Consider the following 15,170-nt stretch of genomic DNA (forward strand, 5'->3'; position numbering starts at 1 on the left):
TCTCTACCATCTGACTAACATTTCTTCAAGTAGTATCTGAGTTAAAATTGATTCAACCATTATCATACAAAAAGGCATTCATTTATAGATTCATTTGCATTTCATTTATAGATTCATTTGCATTTCATTTATAGAGTTCATTTGCATTCATTATAGGTTCATTTGCATTCATTATGGGTTCATTTACATTCATTATTGCATTCATTTAAATCATCATTACTACATACATGTATTACCATTGCATTTAGAATCATATAGAATTCAAATAGATATGCATCATAGAACTCAAAAGCATACATGGAAAGCAAAATAATATACATAGATCATTTCCAAAAAACCCACATTCTATATATATAACTCAAAAATGATAATGTGTGTGAATACAATAAATAAGCTCGAAGGCTCAAATAACATGATCATCCAACACTGCCTCTATCAGCAGGTGGATCCTATCCACTAGATCCTGCCCTAGGATGTCGAGGTGGTCCCATAACACCACCACTGCTAGTCCATCATGAAGTAGATCTACTCAATCTCCTCCCCATGTATGCACTAAAGCTAGGCTCTCTCTGACCCTCAGGGACAACTCTCTCATATGCCTGCCGATAATAAATAGACTCTTGCGCAGCAGTGAAATACCTATCTGCCTGGTCGTGCGCATCTGTACCTGCTCTAAAAAGATGATCGAAGGCATCCATAGTAATCTGACATCTCTGCATTGCCTCATCTCTCTCCCTCTAGAGACGATCTCGCTCGATATCTCGTCTGGCGACCTCATCCTCCAAACTCTGAACCCATGCTCTAAGAGTCTCCAGCTCATCATCAACCTATCTTATCCCACCCTCTGTGGCAGGCACATCCTCCAACTCTGGCATATCCTCATCATCATCCCCACCATCGCTGCTCGATGACTCTGAAGAATTATCATTGTCCTCACTACTAGAGACTCGGTGTCTCCACCAATGTCTATGTCCTCATCTCCCTCTCCTCCCTCACCTCCTCCCCCATCTCCACCACCTCCTCCCCCATCTCCACCATCTCCTCTAGCTCTCTCCCTTGCATCTATCCTCAACCACTGCCTTAGATGGCAAATCTGCTGTGCTATAATAGGAACAATAAGATCGGTCAAAGGCACTGGCCCGTGCCTAGCAAACCACGTATCATACTCCGCAGTCATCCCCGGATCTGCTCCACCTCTACCCCAACCCCAAAGTAATGGCTGCAAAGAATCAAACTCTGCAGAAGCAACATGTGGCTGAATGCACACACCCCAATCAGATACCTCTCGCGAAACACGAGCAAAATATGCAGTAACCACAGGTGTCACCTGTACCTCACTGAACTATCTGAGAACCTGCCCAGGAAGATACATCTCTATGATCTGCTGAGTCTAAAAGGTCCTCCCAATGAGATATCTCTACTGTTGGTAGAAAGACAAGTGTGCTACATCATCAGGCCAACCAGGGCAATCTAAGTAAGGTCTCCAAATAAAATGCTGCAATATATCAAGCTGATGTCTCTAGTACAAGGTGTTCCCCAAACCCCTATGTCTGATACCTGCTGTATACCTGAAAGCATAAGGCTCACCCGGCTGTAAGTCTACATGAATGACAGGCCTAGATATAGAAATGTGTCCCCATGCCCATGTCTAAAGCAAAGTAACACCACAACTGATAGAACGGTATCCTAGATACACAATACCATGCATCTGCTAATACAACATGGCAAGTAGACAAGGACCCCAAGCATACAATCGATGATGCACAATCATATCATGAAGCACTTTGCCCCATCCAACGGGAAACCCATCACCTCGTCTGTCAGATATCAGTAAACCACCAACAATACCGCATAATACAATGGTCAGGTCATCGTAATCTAATCGGGCCCAAGGGATCTCAAATCGACCACTGATCTGCAAATCTTGAATCTCACACTCAAAAAGTGCACATAGTCCGGCAACGCCATCATCATGGTCATATACAACTCTCTCACCATGAATGGGAATACATAATATATGCCATACATCCTCTAAGGTAATGGATGCCTCACCAGTCGGAAGATGAAATGAACAAGTCTCAGAGTGCCACCGCTCTATCAAAGCTGTAATCATGGCCCTGTTGGCCGTAATCTCTGGCAAATGCAAAACATGGTATAGACCAAGTTGACGGATATGCTTGATCTCATCATCTGGTAAGTCAGCTCGAAGATCAAGACCACTGGGTCTGCTTTGGCAATGAGAAAATGATCATAATATCAGATATCAGATCCAGAAAAAACCTATAAATTTTCAAACGCATGACAAAAAGTTACATATACAACAAATGCGTGACAATTATGACTTATGCGGTACAGAAATCACTCTTGCGTGACGATTAAAGCTAATGCGTGACACAATGAGCACATCTGTAACAAAAAACATTTATGCATGAAGCTATAAACGAATGCGGCATGTTAACACTATTGCGTGACACTTACAGCGCATGCATAGCATTTACAACGAATGCGGTACAGTTAATACTATTGCGTAAAAATCGACAAGCGATTGCGTAACAGAGAGCAAAAAAATGATCAAGGAATTTTTTTGAAAAAACAAGCATAAAACAGGCAAAAAATAGGAAAATTTTGGAAAAGTACCATGCCACCAGTCCCAGCAGGTCTCTGATATGAATGTACTCGGTCCGACAAGTGCAAAAGAGCTCTATAACCAGCCATGATGATCAAATACTCAGAAACAGGCACAAAAATTGCAAAGATAACAAGGAACTGTCAAATCACAAATGAGCAAATGAAATCCTAGAATTCTCTATTTATAGCTCAAAAAATTAGGGTTTTATGACACTCTGACGCTCGTGGTCCCCGCCAGCTTCAAACAACTTGTAGCCTACTCAAACGATCTCGAAATGACACGAAATTTCACATGCTTGCTCTTTACACTGGTATCGAAAACATGGTCTAAATTTTTGAATTTTTTGACCACCTTTTCTGAGGGGGCATATTTACACTATACAACAATACCAAGGCATACTGGGGCAGAATTTTTCATTTTCTTTGAAACAATGTCGTTTCGACATTGTCTCAAAGAGGGACAAATGTAGACACCTAAAAATGTCTCATTGATCATGTACTAATTATTCCTCTAATTGATTAAATGATCTTCATTATTTAATTAAATTAATTAATCTCATTCTTCTAATTTCATATTTCCTCATCATTTCACTAATTATTCTATTTTCTTATTCTATCAACATTTAATCATTTCAATCATTTTCTAAATATTAATTAAATATTTTTTATTTAGTTAATTGTGTTTGATTCCCCAATTTAAATAATCTTTATTATTTAAATAAATTAATTCTCAATTTCTATCTCTAATAATCTAATCATTAACCCTTTTCTAAATATTAATTAAATATTTATTATTTAATTAATTGTGATTTAATCCTTTAATTTAAATAATCTTTATTATTTAATTAAATTCCATTTCTATATAATTAAATAGTTTCTTTAAATTATTTAATTAACTAATTAATTCTTCTAGTTCCCCAAATTCTAATTTCATTTACTTTCATATTCTTCTAAATTCTTCCAAATTCAAATACATGTGCATGATTTCAAAAACCAAATTGAAAATCAAAGTCAAGTTCTAAATATATTCAAATGCTAAATTGAATTAATAAATTCAATTATTTGAATAATATCTCATGCAAAGATTAAATTAAAAATCTAAATCTAAATGCAAGCACATGCTAAATTAATTAATTAAATCATTTATCTCTTCAACTTCTATTTCCATCTTTCAGTTAGCTTTTTCTAAATTAAGCTCTCTGTGTCATCTTCTTTATTTCCTCCAATCATTCTTTTTCTTCCTTCAGACAGCTTTTTCTCAATCAGTTGACTCAATTAATCTATTCAATCTATTATGTTTCACCTCCAAGTCAATAGTTCAACTATCAACTTGCATTTGAGCTCACCTGAGTTCACACCTGTTGATCAATCTGTTCCACCTTTCAATCAATCTTCTCCAATTATCTATAAATTGAGCATCCAATCTCCATTTTCAACAATCACGAACTTTGAATCTTTGTGTCACTTGCAGTTACCAGCGCAATATCTGAGAGCCATCATACCATGAAGAGGAGAAGAGCAATGGAAGCAATACGCAGTCACGGAATAGGGAGTTTTTATAGATTGAAATCATAATTCCTATTTTTGCTTGATTGTACCATTTCATTGTCTGGTTTGTTAGATTTGTTGATTAGATAGGGATTCGTGATTTCCCTTGTGCTTCTAATTGATAGCTTTGTTTATTTGAAGAAGATGAATTCTAGCACGCGTTACAAAAACATCTTAAACCCTATCACCTATATATTGTTGGGGCAACACCCAATATATCACTACATACAAAATGCCATTGTTACCACAAAATGATGGCTAAGATTATACACTCTTAGCTTCTATTCTATTCATTCCCACTAGCATAACCACTTTATCACATCATATAATATATGTTGGTATTTTGGTATGGTTTTGTCATTGATGTCAACACCTACTGAAAACAAGCACTTTGGAGATCCAACAACATTCACCGGCAAGCAAGTAACTATTGCACAATTACTGGTATATGATTCACCGTCAGGATATAATGTTCACGGTACCTGGAATGATATGGAAGACACTTGGTAATGTCGAAGACATCATGTGGACACTTTGTTTTGAAGAATTGATCATTGGTATATTCATATTTGCATATTTGCTTTTACCGGCAAATAGGTCCAGGGTTATCTAAGGTTACACCGACACGTTTATCTTTTCCAGATCAGCATGGCACGATATGGAGATGATTTATTATTGATGTAAATGCATTAAGCCGACATATTTAATCGGTTATTGCATCGAATATTATATTGTACGTAAAATGTTTTTATTGTAATATCTTGTAGAGCCGACCTACTAAAATTGCTCTCAGGGTATGGTATAAATGTAAGATCTTATTTGTAAGATCAAGTGTGGAATGCGAAAAAGAATTGAGTGAAGGTATATGTGAGATTAAGCAGAGGTATACACGAAGACATCATTTGAAGGTGAAGCTAGGTTTTTGTATAAGCATATCAGCATTACACCGGTACTGAATCCAGCATATGAAGATGCTATTTTGTGTAGTACATTCTTATTGGATTTAACCATCCAATTGTAGTCAGTGTGACTCCCATTTTGTGATTGAGCAGTGAGCTCTAGGCTGTTGGCCTTTCTGCATGTGCAGACCCCATCTATGTACACTTACTATCTGCAGTGGTATCATCTGATTGTGGGTAAGGTTTCCCACCGTGGTGTTTCCCCTTATAGGGTTTCCACGTACAAATATTGGTGTTATGTGTTGTGGATGACTTTATGTTTATGTTTCATACATTAATGCTTACCGGTATAGTAATTTACTATTAACACTATCTACCGGCATATTTAACTAGTTTACCAGTATTAAGCATTAAGCTGGTTAAATGGTTTTTGGTTTAAATTTATTTGACAACTGATTCACCCCCCCTCTCAGTTGTCTCCAGGACCTAACAATATATACTATATAGAAACCAAACTTCTATGTCATTTGAGCTACTTAATTCACACACACACACACACACATGTATATGTATAATTGAATTAAGTAGCACACACACACACACACACACACACACACATGTATATGTATAATTGAATTAAGTAGCAAATTTTTTCACCAACATCAATAAAAAATGAAGGTACATTAGTATTAAATCATGGCAAGGTATAGTCAAAGTTATCCATAACTCTTTATTAGGATTTGTTAGATGGATCAAATTTGGTATCAAAATATGGAGAAATATTTGAGTTAAGTGACCCCGTGATGTATTCACCTCACATTTGAATAAAGATTTGGTCATGATCACCATTCACGAGTTATTTTGAGAACTTTATATTACAATAAAGTTAGAATGGAATTGACAAAAGTGATGAATAGGGTTAATATTAGAGATAGATTGGATGCAAGTTCCTTACGAAAGACCCATTTTCTCTTATTAGGTGAACCTGCATTATTATTGTGATGCAGGAGCATCCCCGGCTTGGCAATCTTGCATCAACCAAAAACATTTCTTTTCAGTTTGTTTTCTATTTTGCAGTTTCAACATTTCTTTCTGAAGTTTCTTGCATTGGCTCACCGAATCTTGCGGAGCTGGATTTTGCTTGAGAACGTGATTATCTTCCTTATTCCTAAATTGCAAAATGTTTGGATAATTTTTTGATAATTTATTGCTTCCGGATTCCGAGACAGTTGTCTGGCTTAGAACATTGAAATTGCTTGGACCTATTTTTCTATTGGTGAATCTTGTGGATCCTTTCCGTAGCTTGCGGAGCCCCAGTTCATTGATTCCAATGCTCCTTGGCATGTGGCCAACCTTCCCTCTAATCCACACTTCATCCTTTGTATTTTCTGGAGGAAACTTTTTTGCGGAGGCTGACCTAGTGATTTCCACATTTGATCTTGTTCTTCGACATTTTATCCCTCTTGGTCCGACCCGGATCACTCTTGACCATATAAATCAATGTAATTTAGCATCGTAATTCATCAAAGATAGCATAGAAGACATATCTTAAGATTTAGAGGTTTGGAGTTGACCGATCATGTAATTGAGCATGTATGTGGTAGGCCAGTGAGCCGAATCTTGTATTTCGGATGTTATCGGTTATTTGTAATTAGTTTTCATGATCTAATTCATTTAGTTCTACATTACCTCCATCATATCCTCTTGTTTTCGTTGTGTTTACTCTTGCTGCCAGGTTTAGATTTATCTCTTTAAGGTCACTCCTAACCGGTGACTGCACCAAGTGGTATCAAAGAGAGATTTTATCTTTACTCTTGTTTCTGTTTTGTTTACTCTTGCTGCCAGGTTATGCTTGTTTGTTTGAATATCATAATAAACCATTGTTCTAAGCAAATTAATTTTCATTTCGTATTCTAATTAACTGATAAAAAAAGTAGGATCATAATTTGTTTCTTTAATTAATCTAGTATGTTATTGTTTAAAAGAAAAAATAATATAGATTATTTAAGTTTGGAGTAGGATAATAGGTTGTGTTGTGTCCATTAACCATGTACTTTTAGGGCATTAGTCATAGGAAGAATGTATATGATATTTTGGGAGGACTATAGAATTTTAGTTTTTAGTAGTAGTAGAAACTGAGTAGATTGATTTTTTGATAAAATTATCGATACAATTTATTTCATACGGTAGGGTTGTGAAGATGATTTAAGATGATATTGATATTGCAATTTCTTTAGAAAAGTAATACAAATAGAACCACTTTCGATAACAAAAATACATATAGATAAATAAGAATATTTTTTTAACAAATAACATAATCTTTTAGCAAATAATAATATTAACAAATATAATAATATTTTAGCAAATAATAATATTAATAATTATTATCATTCATTTATACTCTTTTTACCTTTTAATAAGTTTCATAGTAATTTTACCTTTTTAAGTGTGATCTTACTTGTAACTTTCAATATAAATGTTAAAATTTATTACAAGTGAGTTTTAATTTTTTAAATTAATTTATTTAAGGAATTTAACTATATTTATATTCAATTTTACAATAATTTTTATTTGTTTTTTATATTAAAAGCAACCAAAACAAGGGGGCTGACCCAGGAATAGAACAAAGAAACAGTGGCAAGCCAACTGTTAGCAGATCATCAACAAAATTACAGCCCTCTTACTTTCCTCTATCAAAAACTATGATCATTCTATGCAACTTCAATAGATATATAAAAGTCTTAATAAACTTTTTAAACATTTGCCATGTAGGGCAACAATTAGACAAGTTCAAATATAAACATAAATTAAAACTATCAGCCCGAAGGCTACTAGGATCAAACAAAAAACCGGACATCCGAGACGTAGAAACAGACTATTTATTTTTTCAATGGTTCCTCTTGGAGAGGAGCTTTTGCCTTTGGTAGAACTTTCCTGCAGAAGACAGAGTGGTTGCCGAGCAAAGCATCAAGTTCAAAGCAAACCTAGAGATGTCTTGCAGCTTGTTTTTCATGGCCTCCATTCTGCTGGTGATTTCTTGCACATTATCAAATAAACCCTCCACTTTCTTACCCAACTCCGTCAAGTTGTTGACTTTTTTATTTGTTAATATTGAATCAAAATTAATATAATTTATAATATATAATTATTTGTACAATTTATTCTGGGTTAGTTACTAGCTACTAAGGGGTACTAACCATTATATTGATATTAAAAAAGTTTATATTCTACATATTGTCTCAATGTCTTCCATTAAAACATCTTAAACCGTATCACCTATATACTATTGGGGCAACACCCAATACTCACTACATACAAAATGCCACCATTACCACAAAATGATGGCTAAGATTATATAGTCTTAGCTTCTATTATATCATTCCCACTAGCATAACCACTTTATCACATCAAATAACATATACTATATAGAAATCAAACTTCTATATCATTTGAGCTACTTAATTCAATCTCTCTCTCTCTCTCTCTCTCTCTCTCTCTCTCTCTCTCTCTCTCTCTCTCTCTCCACACACACACACATGTATATGTATATGTATAATGTATGGGTAAGTGCACCAAGATGGTGTGCAAAAAGGGGGGTATAAGTGGATACTTTTTTCTTCTTTTGAAAAATAGGTTAACTTGAACTTGGAGGAGAAAGTTGAGAGTCATCCACTCAGATATGAAGATACTCAAAGAACAAAGATTGTAGTACTTTGAATCTAGTTTCCAAACTACTAATTTTTTTCAAAATTGGATAAAATTAAAGGGGTCAAATCTTTCATGCACGAAATACAGATCCTGATTTTTTCTAAAAAACATAACATAGTGTTTGACGTGCACATCAAAAAAGTCATAGTTAGATCTCGTATTTTGACAAATCCTTTGGTATAAAGATAGTTAAGAGTGAGCACTATAAGTTTTGTATTTTTTTGTACTTTTATGTAATTTTTTGTTGATTTTTTTTTTTTTATGATTCGAATCGAGCACATCCTGAAAATCAGATACCTGTTTGTGCGCGAAGCATAACTTGCACCCAAATAATCAAAAATGCAATTTTTTTTTAAATTGTAAAGAATCAAGTGCTCTACAATAATATATTTTTAAATTTTTTTTTGGATAAGTAGATGAAAAGTTATTAAAAAAATGGTACACATATTTCTCTGAGAACTATGGAGACACTGGTAAAAGAAATTCAAGAATAATATGTTATTGTTGTTCAAATTTAAATAAAATGATATGGTTAGAAAGCTTAGAAGATGGGTGAAAATATGGTGGCAATTTTAGAAATACCCAGTTGATGAAGTGTAAACTTGATGATGACAAAGTCGAGAAACCAAGTTGTTAAAAAGGAGGGAAATGGAGGGAAATCAAACTTCCAACTTGCAACTTTGTCATCCAAGCCTATTCAGAAGCCTAAATAAACTAAAGTGTGTATGGGGTATTTTGAATATGAAGTGTGTACGTTGTTTTAATAAACAAAACCACGTACGAGGTATTTTGAATATGAAGCGTGTATGGGGTTTTAATAAACAAAACTACGTACAGGGTTTTAAGAAGATAAACTGGGTATGAGGTTCAAATTAATAAAGTTAGATTAGTAATATAGACTTGTATGCAATTCATTTAGCATTCCATTAGGTTTTTCAGTAGGATACATACATAAAATATAACATTCAAGAATAAGAAAGATAAAAGACATATACTTTAAGTTATATATATATTGTCGGGATGTTTGAGAGTGGTTTCACATCTCTAGGAGTCATAATGCAGATTCTAGATTTTAGGAGATCCTATAATTTTTCAAACTTAGTCAAATTTCAGTAATTAGTAGGCTTGTATCATCATTCACTTTCTATCTCTCTATCTCATGCTATTTGTCTCCCTTAAGCTCCAGACCTATCTATATTCGTATCTCTCTCATCCTTTCTTCGCCTCTCTCTATCTCATTCTCTCCTCTCTCCCCAAGCTTTGGATATTATAATTTCTCAAAGATAATCAAATTTCAATAATCACTAAGCTCTTATTATTTACATAATCTACCTACCTTTTTGCACCCCCCCCTTAAAATATTTATCTAAATACCTACATAGATAGAGAGAGCGATATTGATAGGTTAGATAGATAGAAGTGGAGGTGATATTTAGAGAGAGAGAGTATGAAGGGAAGGATGTAGAGAGTTAGGAGAGTTAAATGTAGTGAGGGATGAAAAGAGTGGTGGTAGAGAGAAGGAGAGGGGTTTTTAAGAGTGTGAGATAAAGAAAAATAGATAGGGAAGGAGGGAGGGATGAAGTGAGAACGACAAAAGTAGAGAGCCCTACCTTCCTCCCTCCCTCTCTCTCGCTTGAGATATCTCTCTCCCCCTCTCCTTCCATCAACCCCTCCCTTCCTCCCTCCCTTTCTCTCACATGGGCTCTCTCTATCTATAGTCTCTTCTTCTCTTTCCATCAACCTCTCTCTCTCTCTCTCTCAACTCTTCCCTTCCTCCACCCCTCTATCTCACCTAGGCTCTTTCTCTAGTCTCATACTCATTTTCCATCCCTTCCTCCCTCTCACTTAGTCTCTCTCTCTCTCTCTCAGGTTAGGCTTGGGAGGGAGAGAGGGAGAGAGAAGAGAGAGGATGGAGAGAGAGAGAGAGAGGAAAAGAGAGGGTGAGAGGGAGAGATACTTGAGAGAGAAAGAGAAAGGTAATAGGAGAGAAAGAAAGAGTGTTACAGGGAAAGAGAGAGAGACTTGAGAGAGAAAGAGAAAGGGAGAGAGGGAGAGAGGGCAAGAATGTGAGAGATAGAGACACTTGAGAGAGGGGGAGGAAAATAATGGGAAGGAGAGAGGGAGAGGGAAGAGAGAGGATGGGGGAGGGAGAGATGGGAAGATGAAGATAATAGGAAAGAGAGAAACCTAAGAGAGAGGGGGGGAGGGAGAGAGACTTGGTAGAGGGAGACAGAGAGATAGAGGGAGAGAAGGCTAGAGAGGGAAAGAATGTGAGGGAGAGAGGGAGAGGGAAGATATAGGATGGGGGAGGGAGAGAGGGAAAGAGGGAGAGAGAGGTAGAGAGAAGGAGAGAGAGACACCTGAGAGAGAGAGAGAGAGAGGAGAGTGGGAGGGAGAGAGGGAATGAGAGAGATAGTTGAGAAAACAAAGAGAGAAGGGAAGGGAGAGAATATAAGAGAGAGATGCCAGAGAGAGAGAGGGAGAGAGAATGGAAAGAATAGGAGAGAGAGTGTAGTACCCCTACTTGTTTGAACTCATTAGACTCATATTTTATTATTGGTTGTTTTCAGTGGATACATTACCATCATATATTATTCAGATTTGTATGACATTATGCTTTATCTGGAGATGAGATGTATAATTTATTTGCAGTATTTCAGTATTTGTGATTTATGGCTTTTTATGGATTATTGCTATGTACTAACATTTTACTTTATCTATGCAATGTGTAATTATATGTTGTGTGTTTGCAAGTGTATTGGATGCAAGGGGATGATTTTACTTCACTCATTTCGGTGAGACAAGGAAAGTCGCGATTCTCCTTCATCGGTGTGTATACCATGTTTTCCATATTGTATATATGCATGTGTGGTTCGGTGATGCATGATATTGCAGGTACAAGTACCGGGTAGGTATGGGGTATCGTCTCAAACCTGGCTTCACAGGTCTGAGCGTGCCTTATATTTTCTGATGGAAGTGGAGGAGATAGTAGTTGACCCTATTTTACTCAGTTACACTCGTATGAGTGTCGTCAGTTGGTCGTCTTGTTAGTTAGTTCGACCTTCGTATTTTGTCATTTGATCTTTTTATGAGTATTTGCTTGAGTTTTGTTTAATTTGAGTGTTTTAATGGATTTAATTAATTAATTAATTAAGTTTATGGAATTATCTCATAGTTGTATTGTTTATGCATGGAGATTATAAATTTAGTTAATTAAAAGAAATTATTAAATTAAGTTGCATGCTACATGATATTAGAAATATTTTTTTATTAAAATGGAAAAATAAATTAGATTAATTGCTTTTATTATTTCCTAAAATTTTAATTAAATAAACGAATAAAAGGATTAATTAGAATAAAAATATATTTTTAATTCTTTATTTAGAAAATTAATTAATGTGCATGAGAAAAGAAAAGAAAGAATAATGTTTTTTAATTATTGCACGCTAGCTTATCTTTTGTGATAAATTTAGAAAATAAAATAAAAATTACTATTATTCTAAATTTAGGTTTTTTATGAAAAAGCTATTGAACCTAGAATTTTAGTTTAAATAGGGGTATAGGTCTTTATTTTAGTTACACAGGGAACATGTCAAGAATTTTAGGTGAAGAAATTTATTGGAAGTTTATTGAAAGGATTATGGCTCTTCTACAGATATCTTCCAGGAAAGCTATACCAGGTTGGATGATTTCTTAGTTGTGTGTTTTTAGTAAATATTTCTATTTTTCTCTGCTTGATGTGTATGTAAAATAATTGGCAAATCCAAAACCCTCTTCTAGTGAATTCAAGTTTTGGTTTTAGAATTCATGCCTGATGTGTATTTCTAGTTTGTGGAAAGGATTTAATTTGGAGAAAATTAGGAAAAATTTATTATGGAGAAAAAAAAATAGTCAAGATCCTCATGATTGCGTGAAAAATTGCAAAAGTTGAGAGAAATAGTATTTACTAGAGAAATTATTCTCTCATGTTTGATTTGTTCTAATTGCTCTTTTTTTCAATAAAGGTATCTCTGTGGAAATTGTTGATCACTTTAGGAATAAATTTAATTTTGAATTAAATTTATGAGAGTATCTAATTTTTTTAAAAAATGGAATAAAATTCTAAAAGAATTTTATTGAATTGGGTATTTAGTTTTTTTTTTATGCTGCTGTAATGGTTTTAATAAAACTATAATTTTATGTTAAAAAAAAAAAAAAAATTATAAAAATGTGGGGAGGCAATGCCTCAACCCACGCCACACTACTTTCGGTAGTGGCTGTTGCCATAGGGCATCAGCGCTACCCAAAGGTAGCGGCTGCTGCCTTAGGACAGTAGCGCTACCCAAGGGTAGCGTTGGTTGCCTATGGTAGCACCGCTACCTTAGGGTAGCCAAATAGTTAGCGAGTATTATTATTTTTTTTTAATTTTATTTTATTTTAATTTTATTTTTGAATTTCGTTTATAAAGAAATTTAATAAAATAAAATAATAATATATTTGTTTTATTATATATATATATATATATATATATAGTTGTCTTTACTTTATATTACTTTTAATTAAAATAATTTCTTTATGCTTTGGGATTTTAAATAAGGTTTTGGTAAAAAAAAAATGTGAGAATTTTATAATTGGAGATTTTAGTTTATATATATAATTAAATTCAAAGTTAGTTATTTCAGAAAAAAGTTTATAAATTAAGGTCCCATATTTATGTTTGTAAACACATTAGGAGATTAATTCATATGTGAATATATTTAACTTTATTAGACAAATGACAAAATTGATTTATTTAAATATAGTTGTATTTCTTATTTTCTGGGAAATCTTTATTTGCAAGTAATTCATGCTTTGGCTATGTTGAGAAAAGATTGTTTGTAATAGGATCTTGTGTAAATGGTATTCTTGGTCAAAGCTTAATTTCATTGCAAAATTGGTTGTGTTGTTGTCATTGTGTCTTATGTTGCTATATCTCCTAGACTAGGTGTTGTTGTATAACCTTTTTGATATGAGCCATTGTGTGTTGTTATCCAAATGGTCAATCTTTGGTTAGTGATTGTGTATCCTTCACTTGTGCTTTGTTAGGATTGTTTATGGTTGTCTGTTTCGCCATAGAGTTCTCATAGAGAGAGACATTTCCTGTTAGTGTTCTATGAGAGAGAGTGGCTTTCGAGCGGGGGCCGTGCTCAATGTGGATGATAGGATAACTCATCGAAAGTTAGTTAAAAAGTGATAACATAATAATATATTGGGGGGGAGTGAGATAAATATTAATTAAGATAAGTGTACCTCATGCATAGGTGAGTGCTTGTACAGGACTCATAATGTTACAAGAAGGCCTGGAATGACAAACTTACCACCTTGTCTTCATGAAAGGATTGGTAGGGTCCACATGAGACTTAGTTGGAACCGGAGGCTCGAGAGAGGTTACCAGGAGAAACCCAGGATGGGGGCCGGGACTTATGGAGGCTATACCATGGTAATCATCAAGCTATGTGATGACACTCTCTTCTTAGAGTCACTTGTGTTTTGTGAGTTGAGTTACATGGATGTTTGCGGAGTCTTGTAGTCCTTTCGTACTTGTCTTACTTTGCTTGCTTGAGGGTTTTCCACTATCTCCTAGCATGGTGGGATGGTTCCATTTCGGGATCACATGATCGGGTGGTAGTGCCACTTCCCATCGGATGTTCTGGATTGTATCTTCAGGCGAGGAAAGGCTTCGCTGGTGTTTCTTGGTTCATGGTTCATGTACCAGCTCTTGTTCGAGATCATTGTTCAGTTGAGACCTTGTGGTCATTGTATCAGACTTTTATGTAACCCTGATATTGTAACCTTATAAATCGGTGGCATTTTTGGAAGCCATGTATTTGGGAAGATCTCAATATTATGTCAGTGAAATGAATGTTATTGCTTTGATCTTATGCTTAAATGATTTGTGGAAATTGGATACATTGGATTACTTTTATTTCTTTATTATGAAATTTGGATGTATGTGTAGTTTTAAACTTAAGCATTCAATTTATCTAATCAAATGGATTAACTGTGGTGTTAATATAATCTACGAATTAATCTTTGTTGGTAACCCTTAGGAAAACATATGTTAGACTTTTGCTATGTTATTAAATGTGCAATGGTTTTAGTTAGTGCACTTAGTCTTTAAAAGAAAAAAAAAATTATTTCACCCTTTATTTGCCTAGTTGTGTTGTTTTCCTTTAGGGTTCTTGGCAGGGCATTACATTTGGTATCAGTGCCCAAGTTTCAACACTGGGTACTTTGGGTTTGTAGTGTGCCTTTCAGTTGACCATCTTGCTTATGTCATAAATGTTTGTATCTCTCTTGTCTTATCCTTGCTATGGATCTGAACCATTTTCTCTTTTATGGTACCAGGTCATGGCTAGGAAAGCTAGA

Source organism: Cryptomeria japonica, chromosome 10, assembly GCF_030272615.1.
Source record: "Cryptomeria japonica chromosome 10, Sugi_1.0, whole genome shotgun sequence".
Lineage (NCBI taxonomy): Eukaryota > Viridiplantae > Streptophyta > Pinopsida > Cupressales > Cupressaceae > Cryptomeria > Cryptomeria japonica.